This window comes from Vombatus ursinus, unplaced genomic scaffold, assembly GCF_900497805.2.
Source record: "Vombatus ursinus unplaced genomic scaffold, bare-nosed wombat genome assembly UNPS02014830.1, whole genome shotgun sequence".
In the NCBI taxonomy this organism is placed as follows: Eukaryota; Metazoa; Chordata; class Mammalia; order Diprotodontia; family Vombatidae; genus Vombatus; species Vombatus ursinus.
Genome location: NW_020954608.1, coordinates 39,506,151 through 39,525,772, shown reverse-complemented (window position 1 = coordinate 39,525,772; position 19,622 = coordinate 39,506,151). Strand labels below are relative to the sequence as shown.

General features: G+C 36.8%; 1 protein-coding gene across 1 annotated transcript in view; it reads left to right on the top strand.

Moving 5' to 3' along the window:
* Positions 1-18,552: 18,552 nt before the first annotated feature.
* RASSF8 (Ras association domain family member 8) overlaps positions 18,553-19,622 on the top strand; it is a 117,228-nt gene continuing 116,158 nt past the window's right edge. Inside the window, exon 1 of the mRNA XM_027838835.1 lies at positions 18,553-19,161. The gene's annotated coding sequence lies outside the window, so the exon portion shown is untranslated. The remainder of the gene's footprint in view (positions 19,162-19,622) is intronic.

Sequence of the window (19,622 nt, the reverse complement as noted above, 5' to 3'; positions counted from 1 at the left end):
ATCAATGGCTCATTTGAATAGGTCAGGTTGAAACTGTTATGATTAGATGAAGTCTTCTCACCTTTATGCTTTTTTTTTCTAATTTGATATTGATTTTCAGCATTTTTATGTTTTGGATGCCTTGATTATACACAAATGATTGATTCTTTATTTTCTGACACTCATCTAAAAGTAGATATTTATGATTCATAGGTATAAGGATCCCTAGTAAGCTAAAAATCTTGGCCTTCTTTTGTTTATTAAACCCAAGTCCTATTTTCTTACATGCATTTCGCCATCTTTCCCTGCGCCTACTTTTTTGAACTTGATTTGGAGGACCTCATCAATTTTTTGGTAACATTTTTCTATATCATTATGTTCTATAACAGATCTTGGCTCATAAGCTACAATTATCTTAATGACAGTGTCTTTACTTGTGTTCACCTTGAATATACAAGCTAAGATGATTGAGTGTTCCATGAAAGAATTTTGTTGTTATTTTGGGGTTTGTGTTGAAACCAACTCTACCAATTTCTTTATTTGCCTCTCCAAAGAGAACATGTAAGTTATTCTTCTATTTAATTACAAGTTCCTCTACTTTTAGTTTCATTTATTATATAAATATCAATAATGTTGTGGTTCAATTGCTCTAATAATATTTCAATGAATTTGCCACTGGACAAAGATCTAACATTTATAGTGACAATGGTTAAATTTATTTTTTATGTCTTTTTAAATAATATTTTATTTTTTCTAATTATATTGTATAGACTTTTTAACATTCATTTTTACAAAATTTTGAGTTCTACATTTTTCTTCCTCCTTTCTTCCCCTCTTCCTAAAATGATAAACAATTTGATATATGTTATATATGTGTAATCATGTAAAACATATTTCCATATTAGTCATGTTGTGAACAAAGAAACAGGCCAAATGAGAAAAAAAACAAAAAAAGTCAAAGTAGTGTGCTTTGATCTGCATTCAGACTCCATCAGTTCTTTCTCTGGATGTGGATAGCATTTTCCATCATGAGTCCTTTGTAATTGTCTTGGATCATTGTGTTGCTGGGAAGAGCTAAGCCATTCATAACTGATCATCACACAATGTGGCTGTTACTGTGTACCATGTTCTCCTGGTTCTGCTTGTTTTACTTTGCATCAGTTCATCCAGGTTTTTTGCATCAGTCTTTCCAGGTTTTTTTCTGAAATCTGCCTTTCATCATTTCTTATTGCACAATAGTATTCCATTACATGCAGATATCACAACCTGTTCAGTCATTCCCCAATTGATGAGCATCCCTTCAATTTCCAATTTTTTGCCACCACAAAAAAAGCTGCTACAAATATTTTTGTACATGTAGGTCCTTTTCCCTTTTTTATGATTTCTTTGAGACACTTACCTATTAGTGGTATTGCTGGATCAAAGGGTATGCACAATTTTATAGCCCTTTGAGCATAGTTACAAATTGCTCTCCAGAATGGTTGGAACAGTTCATGACTCCAGCAACAGTGCATTAATGTTCCAATTTTTCCACATTCTCTCCAACATTTATTATTTCCTTTTTCTGTCATATTTGCCAATCTGGTAGGTGTGAGGTGGTACTTCAGAGTTGTTTGAATTTTATTTCTCTAATCAAAAGTGATTTAGAGCATTTCTTCATATGACTATACATAGCTTTGATTTCTTCATCTGAAAATGACCTATTCATATCCTTTGACCATTTATCAATTGAGAAATGACTTGTATTCTGATAAATTTTACTTAGTTCCCTATATATTTGAGAAATGAATCCTTTATCAAAGACTCTTCATGTAAAGATTGTTTTCCAGCATTCTGCATTCCTTCTATTCTTGGTTGCATTGGTTTTGTTTGTCAAAAACTTTCAAATTTAATACAATCAAAATTATCTATTTTACATTTTGTAATGCTCTCTATATCTTGTTTGGTCATAAATTCTTCCTCCTCCATAGACCTGACAAGTAAACTATTCCTTGATCTCCTAATTTGCTTATGGTATCACCCTTTATGTCTAAATCATGTACCCATTTCGATCTTATCTTGGTATATGGTACAATTATTCAATATATATTGATCTATACTGTCATATTGTTTTCCAGTTTTCCTAGCAGTTTTTGTTAAAAAGTGAGTTCTTATACCAAAAGCTTGGATCTTTGGGTTTATCAAACACTGTGTTATTATGGTCATTTACTACTGGTTTTTGCGTAGCTAATCTATTCCACTGCTCCAACACTCCATTTCCTAGCCAGTACCAGATAGTTTTGGTGATTACTGCTTGACAATATAGTTTGAGATTTGGTACTGCTAGGCCACCTTCCTTTGCACTTTTCCCCCATAATTCTCTCAATATTCTTGACCTTTTGTTGTTCTAGATGAATTTTGTTATTTTTTCTGGCTTTATAAAATAATTTTTGTAGTTTTATTAGTATGGCACTAAATAAGTAAATTAGTTTAAGCAAAATTGTCATTTTTATTATATTGACTTAGCTTGCCCATGGGCAATTAATATTTTTCCTATTGTTTAGATCCGACTTTACTTGTGTGAAAAGTGTTTCATAATTGTGTTAATATAGTTTCTGGGTTTGTCTTCGCAGGTATACTCCAGGGTATTTTATATTGTTTATGGTTTATTTTAAATGAACCATTGCTTACTATCTCTTGGTTGATTTTTTGGTTATATATAGAAATTCTGATGATTTTTATAGGTTTATTTTATACCCCGATACTTTGCTAAAATTATTAATTATTTTCACTAGCTTTTAGTTGTATCTCTAGGATTCTCTAAGTATACCACCATATCATCTGCAAAGAACATTAGCTTTGTCATTACCTGTTCTAATTCCTTCAATTTCTTTTTCTTCTCTTATTGTTATGGCTAACATTTCTAGTAGATTATAAAATGATAGGGGTGATAATAGGCATCGTTGCTTCACCCTTAATCTTATTGGGAAGACTTCTAGCTTATCCACATTGTAGATAATGCTTGCTGGTGATTTTAGATAGATACTACTTATCATTTTAATGAAAGCTCCCTTTATTCCTATGTTCTCTAGTATTTTTAATAGAAATAGGTGTTATATTTTGTCAAAAGCTTTTTCAGCATCTATTAAGGTAGAAATCCTGAAAACCAAAGGTGAAATTAATAAAAATTGAAAGAAAACTACTGAGGTAATAAATAAAATTAGGAGTTGGTTTTATGGGAGGGGAAGAGGAACAATAAGATAAATAAACCATTGGTTAGATTGATTTAAAAGGGGGGGGGGGCACAGCTAGGTGGCGCAGTGGATCAAGTACCAGCCCTGGAGTCAGGAGGATCTAAGTTCAAATGCGGCCTCACACATTGGACACCTACTCGCTGTGTGACCCTGGGCAAGTCAACTCCATTGCCTAGCTAAAAAAAAAAAAAAAAAGGCAGAGGAAAACCAAATATCCAGTATCAAAAATGAAAAAGGTGAATTCATGACCCTTTTCTGTTTGGTTTTTCTGTTGGTTTTCTTATTGATATGGTCAATTCTGCTGGTAGTCTTTCTAGTATTGAACCAACCCTTCGTTCTTGGTATGAATCCCACCTGGTCATAGTGTATGATCCTTGAGATATATTGTTGTAATCTCTTTGCTAGTACTTTATTTAAAATTTTTACATCAATATTCATTAGAGAAATTGATCTAGAATTTTCTTTCTCTGTTTTTGTTCTTCCTGGTTTAGGTATCAGCACTACATTTGTGTCATAAAAGGAATTTAGTAGGACTCCACCTATTTTCCCAAATAGTTATAGCATTGAAATTAATTGTTCTTCAAATGTTTGGTAGAATTCATTTGTGGACCCATATGGTCCTTGGGATTTTTTTCTTAGGAAGTTCATTGATGGCTTCTTCAATTGCTTTTTCTAAGATGGGGTCATTTAGGTGTTTTATTTGTTCTTCTGTTAATCTGGGCAATTTATATTTTCATAAATATTCATCAATTTTGCTCAGATCATTAGATTCATTGGCATATAATTGGGCAAAATATTTCCTAATTATTGCTTTAATTTCTTCTTCATTGGTAATGAATTCACCCTTTTCATTTTTGATACTGGTTATGCTTTTCTTTTTCCTTTTTTTAAAAAAATCAAATTAACCAATAGTTTATTTATCTTATTGCTTCTTTTCTCTTCCCACCCCCCCAAAACTGCTCCTAGTTTTATTTATTAGCTCAGTAGTTTACTTTCAATTTTATTAATCTCACCTTTGGTTTTCAGGATTTCCAATTTGGTGCTCAATCGGAGATTTTTAATTTATTCTTTTTCTAGTTTTTTTTTTTAGTTGCATGCCCAATTCATTGATCTGCTCTTTCTCTATTTTATTGATGTAAGAATTTAGAAAAACAAATTTTCTCCTAAGTATTGCTTTGGCTGTATCCCATAAATTTTTGTATGTTGTCTCGTTGTCATTCTCTTTAACAAAATTACTGGTTGTTTCTATGATTTGTTTGTTCACCCACTTATTCTTTAGATTAGATCATTTAGTTTCCAATTAAATTTTAATCCGTCTTTCCACTGCCCTTTGTTGAACGTGATTTTTATTGCATTATGATCCAAAAAAGGATATATTTAATATTTCTGCCTTTCTACATTTGATTTTGAGGTTCTTTATGCCCTAATACATGGTCAGTTTTTGTGTAGTTGTCATGTACTACTGAGAAAAAGGTATGTTCTTTTCTATCCCCATTCAATTTTCTCCAGAGGTCTGTTAATAACTTTTCTAAAATTCTATTCACCTCTTCATTTCTTTCTTGTTTATTTTGTGTTTGCATTTATGTAGTTTTGAGAGGAGCAGTTGAGGTCCCTCACTAGTATAGTTTTGCTGTCTATTCCTTCCTGTCACTCACTTAACTTCTCTAAGAATTTGGATGCTATACCACTTGGTGCATATATACTTAGTATTGATATCATTTCATTATTTATAATATCTTTTAGCAAGATGTAGTTTCAGTCCTTATCTCTTTTAATTAGATCTATTTTTGCTTTTGCTTTGTTTGAGATCAGGATTGCTACCTCTGCTTTTTTTTACATCAGCTGAAGCATAATAGATTCTGCTCCAGATAGTTACCTTTACTCTGTGTGTGTCTCTCTGCTTCAAGTGTGTTTCCTGTAAACAACATATTGTAGGATTCCGGTTTTTGATCTACTCTGCTATCTGCTTCCATTTTGGGGGACCACAATGATCTTGAAGCTTACCTGGTACTATGCTCAGGCACATGGGGGGTCCTGGTGCTAGCATCTGCCTTTTTACCCAGTACTGTGCTAAGGCATGGGGTGGTCCCGGTGTTGGTGTTTGCCTGCTTGCCTGGCACCATACTGGGGCTCATAGCCTCCCACTGGCTTGCTAAGACAGGGCCTGCTTCTGGCTTGCTGGGATGCTTTCTGTCCTGGACTATGTTCCCCTCTTACCTGAGTAAGACAGATCTTGCCTGCCTACCTTCCAAAATCCTTGGACCAGAAGATTGTTTCACTCCATCTTTTTTTTTTTAATGTTAGACTTATATACTAAAACTTAAATACATAATAAGAAAAGAAAAAGAAACATATTATAAACTTAAATATTGAAACAAATATAAAATAAGAAAAAAAAGTCATATGCACAGTAGAACATAAGAGAGGATTCAAAATATACGGCAATAAATTTCCATTTCAAGAAAGCCTTATATAATAAATACTATGCATTGTGTTGAGAGCTGTCCACCTTTTCTTTGCTTCCTTGTAAGCTTTCTTTTGTTTTCTGCTGTGCATTTTTTACTTTGTTCTTTTTCTCCCCCTCCTTCTCCCCCCAGGCTACAGTTAAGTACAGATACATACAAACATGCAGGTATACACACAAATAAATATACACATACATGCATACACTCTTACATATATACTTAGATATCTATAATCATAGACATATGCATTCACATGAATTTATATAAAACCATATTATACTTATTTGTCCTCTGTTTCTGTGATAGTGGATAATTGCTTCCTTCATAAGTCCAAGTCTTTCCATATTTTTCCAAGTCCATCAACTTGTCATTTTCTATGCCACAACAATATTTCTACCTTATACTATCTAGTTGTTTTAAATAGTCCAAAACAATGTTGATAAATGTGACTGACACATAGTGTAGTTTCTCTATTTTTCTCTTTTGATTAAATCTATTTTAGCCTTAACTTTGTCCAAGATCATGATTACCACCCCTGCTCCTTTTTCCCTAACAAATTCTACTCCTGATCTTTATTTTATATTTGTGTGTCTGTCTTATTTCCTATCCCTCCTAACTCATCTACTTCTACCCAATACCTTGTTCTCCTATTACTTAACCTATCCCCCTTCCAAGGATCCCTCCCTTAGCTTCCCATTCCCATTAATCTAAACGCCCTTCAATACCCCAATTTAAGTATTCACTTACCCTCCACTCTAATGATCCCTCCCTTATACTGTCTCTTCTCCCTATTCCCTTAGTGTTTTATTTCTTTCTGAATTTAGAAGACTTTTATACTCTCCTAGATATATATGTATTGTTTCCTCTTGAACCCATTCCCAATGAAAGTAGATTTCCAAAACTACCAGCCCTCCGCCCTCATCTAATTCCTTTGTGTGGGTTCTTCATTAACACCTCATTTGTATAAGATAATTACTCTTTTTAGCTGTTCCTAAACATTTCTATCATTTCTTTTTCTTCTCTTATTGCTATTGCTAGCATTTCTAGTAAAATAATGAATAATATTGGTGATAATGGGCATCCTTGTTTCACTCTTGATCTTAATAGGAAGGCTTCTAGCTTATCCCCAATACAGATAATGCTTGCTCATGGTTTTAGATAGATGCTTTTTATCATTTTAAGAAAAAATTGATTTATACATATGCTTTCAAGTATTTTTAGTAGGAATGAGTATTGTATTTTGTTAAAAACTTTTTTTGCTTCTATTGACATAATCAGGTGGGAGTTTTTTGGTAGTTTTGATATTAATATAATCAAGTATGTTAAAAGTTTTCCTAATATTGAACCCGGACATTAAATGAGTGAGTTGGGTTAGAGGCTCTTAATGATTCTATGACTTGCCCAAAGTCACATAGCTTGTAAAAGGTGGAACTGTGTCTCCAACCCAGATCTTCTGATGCTAATTTCACTATTTATTCTACTCTACTGTCATATTTGATGATATCAGTCATATGAATCTAGTATTTTGAGGTTTTTTTAAAGTACTATTTTTTTTTCAAATTTCACATTGGGAGATGGATAATGATAATGTTTATAATATGCACATGCAAATTTAGGTACATAGAGATTCAATCATTTATCTAAGATCACATGGCTTTTAAATAGGAATATTAGCAGTTTAATTTAGAACCTTCAACCAGGATCAGAAATAATTAAGGTCCTTAGAAAGCAAGGAGAAGGCCAATCCTCAGCACCAGAAGATGGGTATTGGGATCAGAGTACTACTGAGGGAAGTCATAAATAAAAGCACAAAACTTCGCTGAACACAGGATACTACAGGAAGGAGTACTATTAAAAGCAGATAATTTTATTGAGCATGTGGCAAGACAGACGGGCCTCTTCATTTTGAGCATTGCTGCCACTTTTGTCCTTCCTGGTTTCAACTGCACAGAACAAGATGCCCTTCCAAGGTTAAACGCATCATTACTAAACTCATTACCATGCTGCTAACTCAAGTCTTGATTGACACGACCTTCCTCATCCTCCTCTTCCCTTGGATTAGAGGGCTTAAGGGTGTAGTACCAAACTCCTCCCAATGACTTCCTTTATTTTGCTGTGGTGGTGTTCAGTGGTGTCCAACTCTTTGTGATGCCATTTGGGGTTTTCTTGGCAGACATGCTGGAGTGGTTTAACGTTTCCTTCTCCAGCTCATTTTTACAAATAAGAAAACTGAGGCAAACACGGTTAAGTGACTTTCCCAGGGTCACACAGTAAGTAAGTGTCTGAAGTCAGATTAAAACTCAGTAAGATGAGTCTTCCTCACTCAAGGCCCACCACTCTATTTACTGCCCCACCTAGCTGCCCCACTTTCCTTTATTGAAGACAAAAATTGGACTTTAATGGATATTCAACAAAATATTTTTTTTCTTCTGTTGTGTTTTATCTCCTCTTTCTGGTGGTTCCTTCTATTGGTTCTAATTCTTATTTACAACATCACTAATGTGAAAATATGTCTAATAGAAATGTATATATATAGCCTATATCAGATTGTGTGCCATCTTGGGGAGAGAGGTAGGGAGGGAGGGGGAGAAAAATTTAAAACTCAAAAGCTTATGGAAGTCATTGTTGATAAATCAAAATAAATTAATTTTTTTTTAAAAATGAAGTTACTAGGAGAGGTATTGATTGAAGATTAATGAAGGGGTGATAGAACAAGGTCAGGTCCTTTGTCCAAAATGTCCTCCATGACTGGAATGCATTTTATCCTCTCTTCAACTTGTAGAATCCTTACCTTTCTTTAAGGCTAAGATCATAGGCCATCTCCTACAGGAAGCTTTTCATGATCTCCCTAGTTATTAATATTCTCTTTCTTCTAAAAATACTGTGTATAAGTAGTAAATAACCACAGTAATCTAGTGTTTAATACACCAAAGATCCAAGTTTTTGGGATAAGAACTGAACATTTGACAAAAATTTCCAGGAAAACTGGAAAGCAGTATGGCAGAAACTAGGCAGAGACCAACATTCACACCATGTACCAAGATAAGGTAAAAATGGATAAATTATTTACACATAAAAGATGATATAAGTAAATCAGGGAAACATAGAAAAATGTATCTGTCAAATCTACGGATAAGGGAAGAGTTTATAACCAAATAATTTCTATCAAAATCATCATAGAAGATAAAATGAACAATTTTGATTATATGAAATTTAAAAAAACTTTTGCATAAATAAACTTAATGCAGCCAAAATTAAAAGGGAAACAGAAAACTGGGGGAAATTTTTTACAGCAAGTTTCTCTGATAAAGACCTCACTTCTCAAATATCTAGGGAACTGAGCCAAATTTATAAAAATAAGAGTCATTCCCCAGTTGATAAATGGTCAAAGGATATGAACAGGCAGTTTTCAGAAGAAGAAATCAAAGCCATTGATAGTCATGAAAAAATTTTCTAAATCACTACTGATCAGAGAAAGGCAAATTAAAACAACTATGAGATACCATCTCAAAACCTATCAGATTGGCTAACATGACAGAAAAGGAAAATGACAAATGATGGAGGAGATGTGGAAAAATTGGGACACTAATGCATTGTTGATGGAGTTGTGAACTAGTTCAACCATTCTAGAGAACAATTTGGAATATGCCCAAAAGGCTATAAAACAAGCCCTTTGACCCAGCAATACAACTATTAGGTCTATACACCAAAGAAATCAAGGAAAAGAAGAAAGGACTTATTTGTACAAAAATATTTGTAGCAGCTCTTTTTGTGGTGACAAAGAATCAGAAATTGAGGTGCCCATAAATTGGGGAATGAAGAACAAATCGTGGTATTCGATTGTGATGGAATACCATTCTGCTATAAGAAATGATGAGCAGAATGCTTGCAGAAAAACTTGCAGACTTAGATGAACTGATGCAAAGTGAAGTGAACAGAACCAGGAGCACATTGTACATAGTAACAGCAATATTTTAAGGATGATCAATTGTGAAAGACTTAGACCTTCTCAGCAATACAATGATGCAAGATAATTCCAAAAGACTCATGACAGAAAACACATACAGAGAAAGAACTATGAAATCTGAATGCAGATGAAAGCATACTATTTTCACTTTGGGTTTTGTTTTGTGTGTGTGTGTGTGTGTGTGTGACTTTTCCCTTTTGTTCTGTCTCTCCTTTCACAACATGACTATTGTGGAAATATGTTTACATGAACGCACATGTATAACCTATATCAGATTGCTTGCTGTCTTGGGGAGAGGGGATTGGGAGAGAGGGAGAGAAAAATTGTAACTCAAAATCTTATAAAAAATGAATGTTGAAAACTATATCTACATGCAATTGGAAAAAAATAAAATATTATTTCAGAAAAAAAAAGAAATTGGACTTTAAAGCTCACTCTAAGGGGCAGTTAGGTGGTACAGTGGGATAGAGCTCCAGTCTTGGAGTGAGGTGGACCTGAGTCTGAGTTCAAATCTGGCCTTAAACATTTGACACTTAGTAGCTGTGTGACCCTGGGCAAGTCACTTAACCTTGGTTGCCTCACCAAAAAAGCAAAAAAAAAAATTTTTTTAAATAAAGCTCATTCTACTCTCCATCTACTACCCTGCTTGGTTTCAACTTCACAAAATAAGATATTTCCTTGAGAGGACTGCCTAGTCTCCCCCCCACCCCCCACATGCCTCCTTTTGTGTGTTGTCTCTGCCCAGTAGGTTGTAAGTTCCTTGAGGGCAGGGACTGTTTTTTTTTGTTTGTTTTGTTTTTTATTAATTGTATCTCCAGGGCTTGGCACAGTGCCTGTCATATAGTTGTTTGTTCTTCATTTTGAAGAGGACCAGTGGGGTGATGTCTTGACTGCTACTTGAATTGGATACAAGTGAGGCAGAGTTGCACAAAGTTGTCAGCCTCACCCTCCCTTCCAGAGTCATCAAAGTCCAGTGATAGGACAAAAGTCAAGATGACTAGTGATGGCCCAGGATGCAATGGATGACCTTGGTATTTTCAATATCTGACCAAGCTATAAGCACTTCACAGTGCCTGCTTCAGACACCTTCATGGATATTGGAAAAAAATTGTTCTCATCTGCTAATTCTACTGGGGGAAATCTTTATATGTTTGGGGAAAACACCCTCTTCCTAACTCGCTGATGGGTTTGAGGCCCATTGTTTGCCATCAACATGGTTTATCTCCCAAAATACCAGGGTGTGGCTGCTACACATGCTACAGATTCTTGGAGCTACAGGTGAGAGTTGAGCGCCAAGTGGACACCAAATGTGGATAGGCAGCCCTGAAAAGGGCTCAGCAAGCCCTCATGCCAGAGGGACTCCTTGAACACTTCATACATCCCTGTCGCATACTAGATACTTAACAGATGTTTATTGAATTAGATTGGATGGTATTTCTAATCTAAAGCCATATTCAAGAATTTCTCAACTAAAGTTATACTTATCACACTATGGAGACTATCATACTATTGTACATGGCCTTATCACACTATGGAGTAATCCTGGCTCTTCAAAGGTTATGCCAGGAGAACAGAAGCTATGACAGGTTGTATAAAGCTGGAAAGGCTTCTCAGGTGGGCCTGGCATCAGAATAGGTGCCTGATGTCCAAGAACTAGCCTATGTTTAGAGACGCTTATCAATAGGTTGGCCACTAAGTGATGAATTTTTGATCAGTACTATGCATGAAGGGGAAGTAGATGAGTAGTGAAAAAGGTACAAGTCTTGGTGTCAGGACACCTGGTTTCAAGTATGGCTCTGATACTTACTAGCCATGTGAGTCTACTCAAGTCATAGGTTCATAGATTTCTAGTTGGAAGGGATCCTAAAAGTTATCTGATCCACGAGAAAACTGAGCCCTAGAAAATTAAATGATTTGCTCATGGTTGTACAGTTATTAAATGTCTGAGGTGGTACTTAAATCCAGAACTTCATGACTCCACATCCAGTTCCCTATCTTTTATATATGCTTCTTAAAGTCTTATGCTTAAACGTATCTGTATTCCTTAACCACAAGGATCTCTCAAGAACTGGTCCATTTTTATTAACTTGGGCCAAAATTGAGTATGAATTTCTTTGTCAGAAATCTTTTCATCCTCAAGTTCATCATAGTCCTCTTGACTCCAGGTTTTGAATCTTGCCCTCATAAGTCCATGAATAAAAAAGATATATATATATTTTTTAATTGGGCTTGCTGAAAGCAATTAGCCAGATTGGTATTCAAGAGAAGACTGGAAGACCATTGGTTGAAGTTATTTTACAGAAATTCTTACTTCAGGTAAATTTTGGCATTGGTGATTTCTTATGTTCTTTCCAGTTCTAGAATTCTATATGAATTAGAAACTAAGCATTGGGAAGATGGTGGAATAGGTCAGAAGACAACAGGCTCTCCATATATCCTCCACAAAAAAGGATGGAACATTATCTCAAAGTCATTGTAGAACAGCAGAAATAAGTCAGGGTAAAGCAATTGTCTTCCTAAGACAACCTAAGAGGACCCCAGAAAAGACAACCTCTGGGGTGGAGGTTTGGCCTAAGTGAAGAACAAACACCTCCAGCCTGACTCCTTGGATTGAGGGATGTCAAGTACAGGTGTGTTGACTGGACAGGGTCCTGGGCTGTGGCTGTGAGGGAGGATGAGTGCAGTAGCAGAGGGACTATGGGCACTTCCAGGAGAACAGAGTCCCTGGTTTTGGTTCCAGGACAGTGAGGACAGTTGTAGTTAGTGGCCACTGGAGGGACCACAGCAAGAGGGTTTATGGGACAGCATGCTGGGTCCCTTGGCCCTGGGTTAGGGGTGGAGGGAGTGCCCAAGGTTAGGCCCCAGGGTATGAAATCACAGTAAGAATGATCTGAGGCCTGGGACATCATTCTCCACACCTCAGGACTAGAATTTGATTATAACAATAAGCTGCTAAAAATAAAATAAAACAAAACAAAATTAAAATTAAAATGACTAAGTAAAGGAGAAAAAAACCTAACCATAGATATGGGGATGGAGAAGATCTGGGTTCATATTCAGAGAAAGATGGTAGAGCTAAAAAAGCCACTTGTCTTTCAATGAGAAATGTCAAATGGTCACAAGCCCAAAAAGAGTTCTTGGAAAAACTTAAAAAGGACATTAAAAATCAATTGAGAGAGATCAAGGAAAAATTAGGGGAAAAATAAGAGCAATCCAAGAAAATCAAGAAAATTATGAAAAGAGTCAACCAACTGAAAAAAGAGAATCAAAACTTAAGGAAGAAAATAATTCCTTGAAAACTAGAATTGGGCAAGGGGAAGCTAATGACATTATAAGATGCCAAGAAATAATAAAACAAAATCAAAAGAGTGAAAAAAAATAAGAGAATGTGAAACATCTCATCAGAAGAACAACTGATCTGGAGAACAGATTGAGGAGAGACAATGTAAGGATAGTTCAACTACCTGAAAGTTATGATTAAAAAAAAATAGAATCTTGATACATTATTGAAAGAAATTATTAAGGAAAATTGCCCTGAAGTTCTAGAACAAGAAGGTAAAGCAGAAACAGAAAAAATCCACCAATCACCACCTGAAAGAGATCCCAGGAGGAAAACTTACAGAAATATCATAGCCAAGTTTCAAAGCTCCCAGGTCAAGGAGGAAATATTGCAAGCAACAAGAAAAAAAAAGTTAAATAGTGTAGTGCTATAATCAGGACTACACAAAACCCAGCAGCTTCTATTTTGAAGGTCCATAGGCCTTGGAATACCATATTCCATAGAGCAAAAGAGCTGGTAGTACAACTAAGGGTAACTTACCTGGTAAAGTATAATCTTGAATGAAAAAAAAATGAACATTTAACTAATTGAAAGACTTTCAGGTATTCGTGACAAAAAGAGCAGAACTTAACATTTAGGGAGAGATAAAAAGGAGTAATTATCTCGTACAAAGGAGGTATGAAAGGAAGAACTGATACAGAAGAAGCAAGTTGGGATGGAGGGCTGCTAGTGCTGGAACTTTACTCTCATCAGAAATGGGTTAAAGAGGTTAACAACATATACATCTAGAAGGGTATAAAACTCTTACAAGTTTAGAAAGACATAAAAGGGATAGTGGATAGGATAAGGGAGGGACTTTTAGAAGGGTGTGTAGATGAAGAATTAGGAGGGGGAGATGGGATAAGGAAGAAAGCTTTAGAAAGATAAATACATTAAGGTGGAGGGTGGAGGGAGAGGATAAAGGAGGAACTCAGAGGGGTGGGTACATTAAGGAATAGGAGGGCAACGTAGTGGGTGGGAGCAAATAAGACAGTGAGGAGGGATAGGGTATACAGGGTAAAATAGGATGGATGGAAATATATAAGTAATTATAACTTTGAAGGTGAATGGGATGAATTTACCCATAAAATAGAAACAGATAGCAGATTGGATTAAAAATTTGAATTCAACAATATGTTGCTTTCAGGAAACAATAAAAATGAGAGACACACACAGAGTTAAAATAAAGGGCTGGAGTAGAATTAATTATGTAAAAAAAGCAGAGGCAGTAGTCCTGATCTCAAAGTAAAAGCTAAAATAGATTTAATTAAAAGGGAAAATTGGGAAACTACACTGTGTCACCAACAGTATTTAATGTTGTTTAGGTCTCATTTCTCAAATATATAAAGAACTTTGTCAAATTTATAAGAATATGTGTCATACTCCAAGTGATAAATGGTCAAGGGATATGAACAGGTAATTTTTGGATGAAGAAATCAACTAAATATAATCATAAGGAAAAAATGCAATCATTATTGATTAGAGAAATGCAAATTAAAACATCTTTGAGATATCATCTTACACCTATCAGATTAACTAAAATAATAGATGCCCTTCAATTGGGGAATGCTAAACAAGCTGCATATATATGATTGTGATGGAATACTACTGTGATTTAAGAAATGATAAGTTGGTTGATGAAAGAAGATGCTACCTACCTTCAGAGAAAGAATTGACAAATAGAAAATGCATAGTATCATCTTGCATACATCTATATCTACATAGAAATATGTGTATATGTGTGTATGTTTATAGATATGTATGTATATGTATATTGAATTTAATTATAGCTTACTCTAGGGTGAGGGGTGGGGAAGGGAGGGAAAAAAAATAAAAAGTTCATAGCAGAAAACAAAAGAAAACCTAGAAGGAAGCACAGAAAAGCTGAGTAGCTTTGAAAACAATGTATAGTATTTATTACATAGGTTTTCTTGAAATGGAAATTTGTTGTTTTATATTGAATCCTCTCCTATGTTTTGCTATGTACATGGAACACTTTTTTTTCTCATCTTGTATTTGTTTAAAATTAATTTTAAAAATTTTTAAAAGAAACTAAGCATTTCATTTATTAAATTGTGGTGCTTCGATTTGCAAAGATCATGGTAGATAGACAAGGATGATCAACTCTTCAACCTGACTAACATCTGGAGCCCCGAGCAAATTTTTGCCTAACATGCTTATCCTATTATAAGCTTTTGTACAGCCCCTTGTATTTAATCTTAGTTGACTGAATCAATTATTTTAACTAACAACAAAAGCACAAAGACCATTTCAATTTCCATAAGATTATCCTCTTAGGAAACTTCTACCCTAAATAAGGTCAGAACCATAGTTGAAACCCTTCTACTAAATCCATTTGGCTAGATTACATTTACTATGACCATTTGCTATTAATTTTCCTTTATGATTTGTACTTCCACTTGTATTCAATATACTCCTTTATTTAAGCAAGATAAATTGTTCAGGCAGAGGGGAATTTTTTTTTTCTTTGCTTATGAGCATTTAAAAAAAATTGTTGCCTTTCATTTGAGGAATAAAGCGCATTTTTTTCCCTTCAATAGGAAAAATAAACTCTTTACCAACTTTTTTAATTATTTGAAGTTCTTGCCAACTTAAGAGCTCTTGATAGCTTAAAAAAAAACCTTTTTCTATGCTGTCCAAATAAATCATGAGACTTATAGATTTCATAGAGTGCCTTAGTTCCTGTGCAAGATTTGCACTCTTGTTAATTATTCTTGAATATACCAGATTCCAAAGAAAAACTGCCTATCTGTCATCTGAGGCCTGGCCTAGCTAGGTTTGGAGAAGCTAATCACCAGAATGGCTACAGGGTGATGATTTTTAAAGCCAGATCAACTCTTAAAGATTGTCTACTAGGTCATAAAGGGGTTGAGATTTGTGTCAATGTAGGTATTCTCCACACCAATAGAATCACTTCTCAAAGTATTGAAAGATTGAGATCACCATGTTTCTTTATATTCTTCCTCACACGCTCATTTTTATGACCCCAAATTAAAAAAGTGAGTAGGGAAGGTATCATGGAAAGCACTTAGGTTTTGGAATTACAGGAACTAGAGTTTGAAACCTGGCTATATAACATACTATCTGTGTGACCCTGGGCAAATCACTTACCCTCTTTGGCCTTCAAGTTTCTCAACTATAAAATGAAGTTTGGACCAAATAATCTCTTAGTTCCTTTATAGCTTTTAAATCCTACAGTTCTAATTAAAAAAAAAAACACTCATAATTTTTTTCATCAGAAGTAGTAGCAAAAACTTTTTTCAGAACTTAATAATAGTAGCTGATGAGATGTGAATGTTCCTGTGTTCAGAAATGAAAAGGAATTATAAATAACAATTGTCCAGAGTTCTTTGAGTAGACTTACTAAAGATAGAAAGGATTGTCTAGGTTTCCCTCTCACCACACTGGAAATGAAAAGAACAATGAATTTTGAATTAGGAGAGATAAATTCAAATCATACTTTGGATGTTTTCTAGCTGTATAACCATGAGCAAGACACTTAGTCGATCTGAACCTCAGTTTATTCATTTATAAAAAAGAGGAGAATAATACCTTTAGTACACACTCCATAGGGCTGTTGTGAGACAATGTGTATACAGCATTTTCCAAGTACTATAGAAATGTCAGGTAATATGACTGCTTGAATAATTCCCCCCCCTATAAAATATCTACTGTCAGGAGAATTATACAACTTCCTCAAAAGGACCTCATCTGTTTGTATGTTTCTTCTTCCTGTCTGTAACCTCCCACATGTTCATCACTGAGGAGCCACGCAACATGCTTGGATTAGTCTTCATTTTCTCTTGACATCAGAACACCAGTAGAAGCAAAAAAAAAAACCACATCTCCAAAACATATAAAAACAGTCCCACCTTCTTCTCATAAATCTTATAGTTTAATAGGGGGAGACAATGTGCAAACATTGTACAATGTGCAAACTATGTCCAAATAAGATATATACAGACCAAGAGTCTTGTGGAAGGAAAAGCACCTAGGGTATAAAAAGACTGGGCAAGTAGGAGAGGGTAAGGTTATAAAGAGCTCTCAATGCCAAACAGAGCATTTTATATTTGATTTTGGGGGTGATGGGGAGTCACTGGAGCTTATTGAGCAGGATGATGACATTGTCAAACTTGTGCTTTAGAAAGATCAGTTTGACAGATGAGTAAAGATGAAAAGGATGGGGAGAGGTATGAAGCAGAAAAACCAATCAGCAAGTTATTACAATAGTTCTGGCATGATGAGGGCCTAGTCCAGGATGGGCCCAGTGTCAGAGGAGAGAAATGGAGATTTTCAAAGTGCTTTACAAATGTTACATTTAATCTTCTCAACAACCTTGGGAGGTAACTGCTATTGTTACACACATACCCCCCCCTTTTTTTTTACAGATGAGGAAACTGAGGCAGAAAGGTTGAGTGACTTTGTCCAGGTCTACAGCTATTGTGCCTGAGAGAACTTGAACGCAGATATTCTTAGCTAGAGGTCCAACATTCCTTCCACTGTACCATAAAGCTGCCTAACGCCACCAACTGCAACTACAGCTAACATTTCGGCTTTAAGTTTTGCAGAACATCTTACATATATTATCTCATGCTTGGTTGACTGAAACACGTTTTGAAAAAGAACAACGAATAATAACAATAGCACATCCAAATCTTCTAATGATAAGTATTTTCTTTCCATGCATTTTTGCTCATTCAGAGGGTAGTTTGGTGAGAAGAAAAAAAAATAACATTCCTCTGTATCTCAGAACTTTTGTTACTCATGTCTGATTCATTCTTTGTGCGTGTATGTTTTTCCTTCCTGCCTCATTCATTGCCTGTTTGTAGAGGACGAAGACTGAATCATAGTCATTGCAGATGAAAAACAATTCAGATTCAGTTCTAGGAGGTTTGGAAGTGAGTATTTGTACAAGTGTTGGAGAAGTCTCTGCATTCGGGAGTTAATTTTGAGGGAAGTTTTAATAACCCTCTGGCGATGGAAGATTTTGCTTTCGTGAGTTTCAATAAGACATTTATCATCGATGGCACTCATCATTTCGGGGAAATCTAAGCTCTCCTATTCACGAGGTGCCACAGCTTGAGACCCAGCGGTGGAAACTTGAGCTTGGCTGGGATGGGGGGTGGGGAGATGTGTAAGGTGGGGGGATGTGTTTTGGTTGTGGGGCTCAGCCGCAGAGGAGTGCGTACTAGAGACGCTTGAAGAAAGTTGAAATGAGAGATGTGTATGTGTAAGACTGGGAGGGGAGTGGGGGGGATGTGGGGGAAGAGTTGATGTGATTGGCTTCTTCTGCTGCTGCTTTAAAAGCTCCCACAATGCAGCGCCCAGTGTCCCAGTTCCGTTACAATGTATCTCCTGGCAAAGGAGAGGGAGAGAGGGCCCAGAGGATAGGAAGAGAGAGAGGCAGAAAGCAGTTACTGTAACCAGAGAGCGAAAGGCCGCAGGAGGTGCGCGCGGGGGCGCGCGCACACACACACACACACACACACACACACACACTCTCACACTCACACACACACAAGCGCGCGCCAGGCAGAGGGGGAGGAGCCGCGCTGCTCCGCAGCCCCTCCGAGGCTGTTGCTGGTGCACAGCCCCAGAGCTACAGTCAGAGCTCCAGACAGACGCAGGCTCTACCTCCCGCCCCCTTGCTTGATCCCAGCTGCAAAACAGCGGCGGCGGCTGCCCCCCTCCCCTCCACTGCGCTGCTGCTGCCGCCGCCGCAGCAGCAGCTCTGGTGGTTTAGCCCTCGTCGCTTCACCCGGACTGGAGGTAATGGTGGTGGGGAGGTTCTTCCCCACGCACGGACCACAGATTGCCTCCGCACACATACACATTCCGTGGATGTGAAGCGTGTGTGCTTCGTGGGTCCCCCTCCTCAAAGTCCCCAGCTCTGCTCCCAGAGAAGAGGAGAAGCCGGTGCTACAGCCTTGGAGGGACTCGCTGGCTGGAGAAGAGCGGAGCCTTAGCAACAGCGGCTGTAGGAGGAGGAGGAGAAGGAGGACGAAGAGTGCCGGGCTGCCCCAGCCGCAGCCGTCGCCGCCACCCGGGCAAGCAGAGGAGCTTTGCAGCAGCCTGGGCTCCCCGGAGCCGCCTGAGTACCCGGTGCCCCGCTGCTGCCCTACACGGCTTCACTCGGCTCCATTCTGCAGCCCACGGGGGTGTTGCAGTTGCAAAACTGTAAGTATCAACTTAGTTTGCTCTGAAGATTTCTTAATGGGCCTTCCACCCCTCCTCCTCCTCTTCCTCCTCTTTCTTTCTCCAAACCTCCTGCTTCCTCTCAGCCTTCTCTTCCCCGCCCCCTCATTTTTCTCTTTCTCCACCTTCTGTTTCTTTTACTCTTTCTGCCTCCCCTCACCCCTTTTCACCTCCTTCCTCACCTTTTCTCTTCTTTCGTTTTGAATTTGATCAGCCACACACATACTTTTAAGAAAAGTACAAGGTCGCCCCCCACCCCCTAACCCTGAGCCTGTGTCCTTGGAGACAGAGTTTAGAGGCCACTTTTTGCTTAATTATGGAATGGGACTCTCACTTCTTGGATTTTTACCGCCCGTGGAAATCAGATTTATTTTTCTCTCGTAAGGCGGGCTAGTGGAGTGTTACTACTTTTCTTGTTCCCAAATGATAATGTGTCGTTGTCC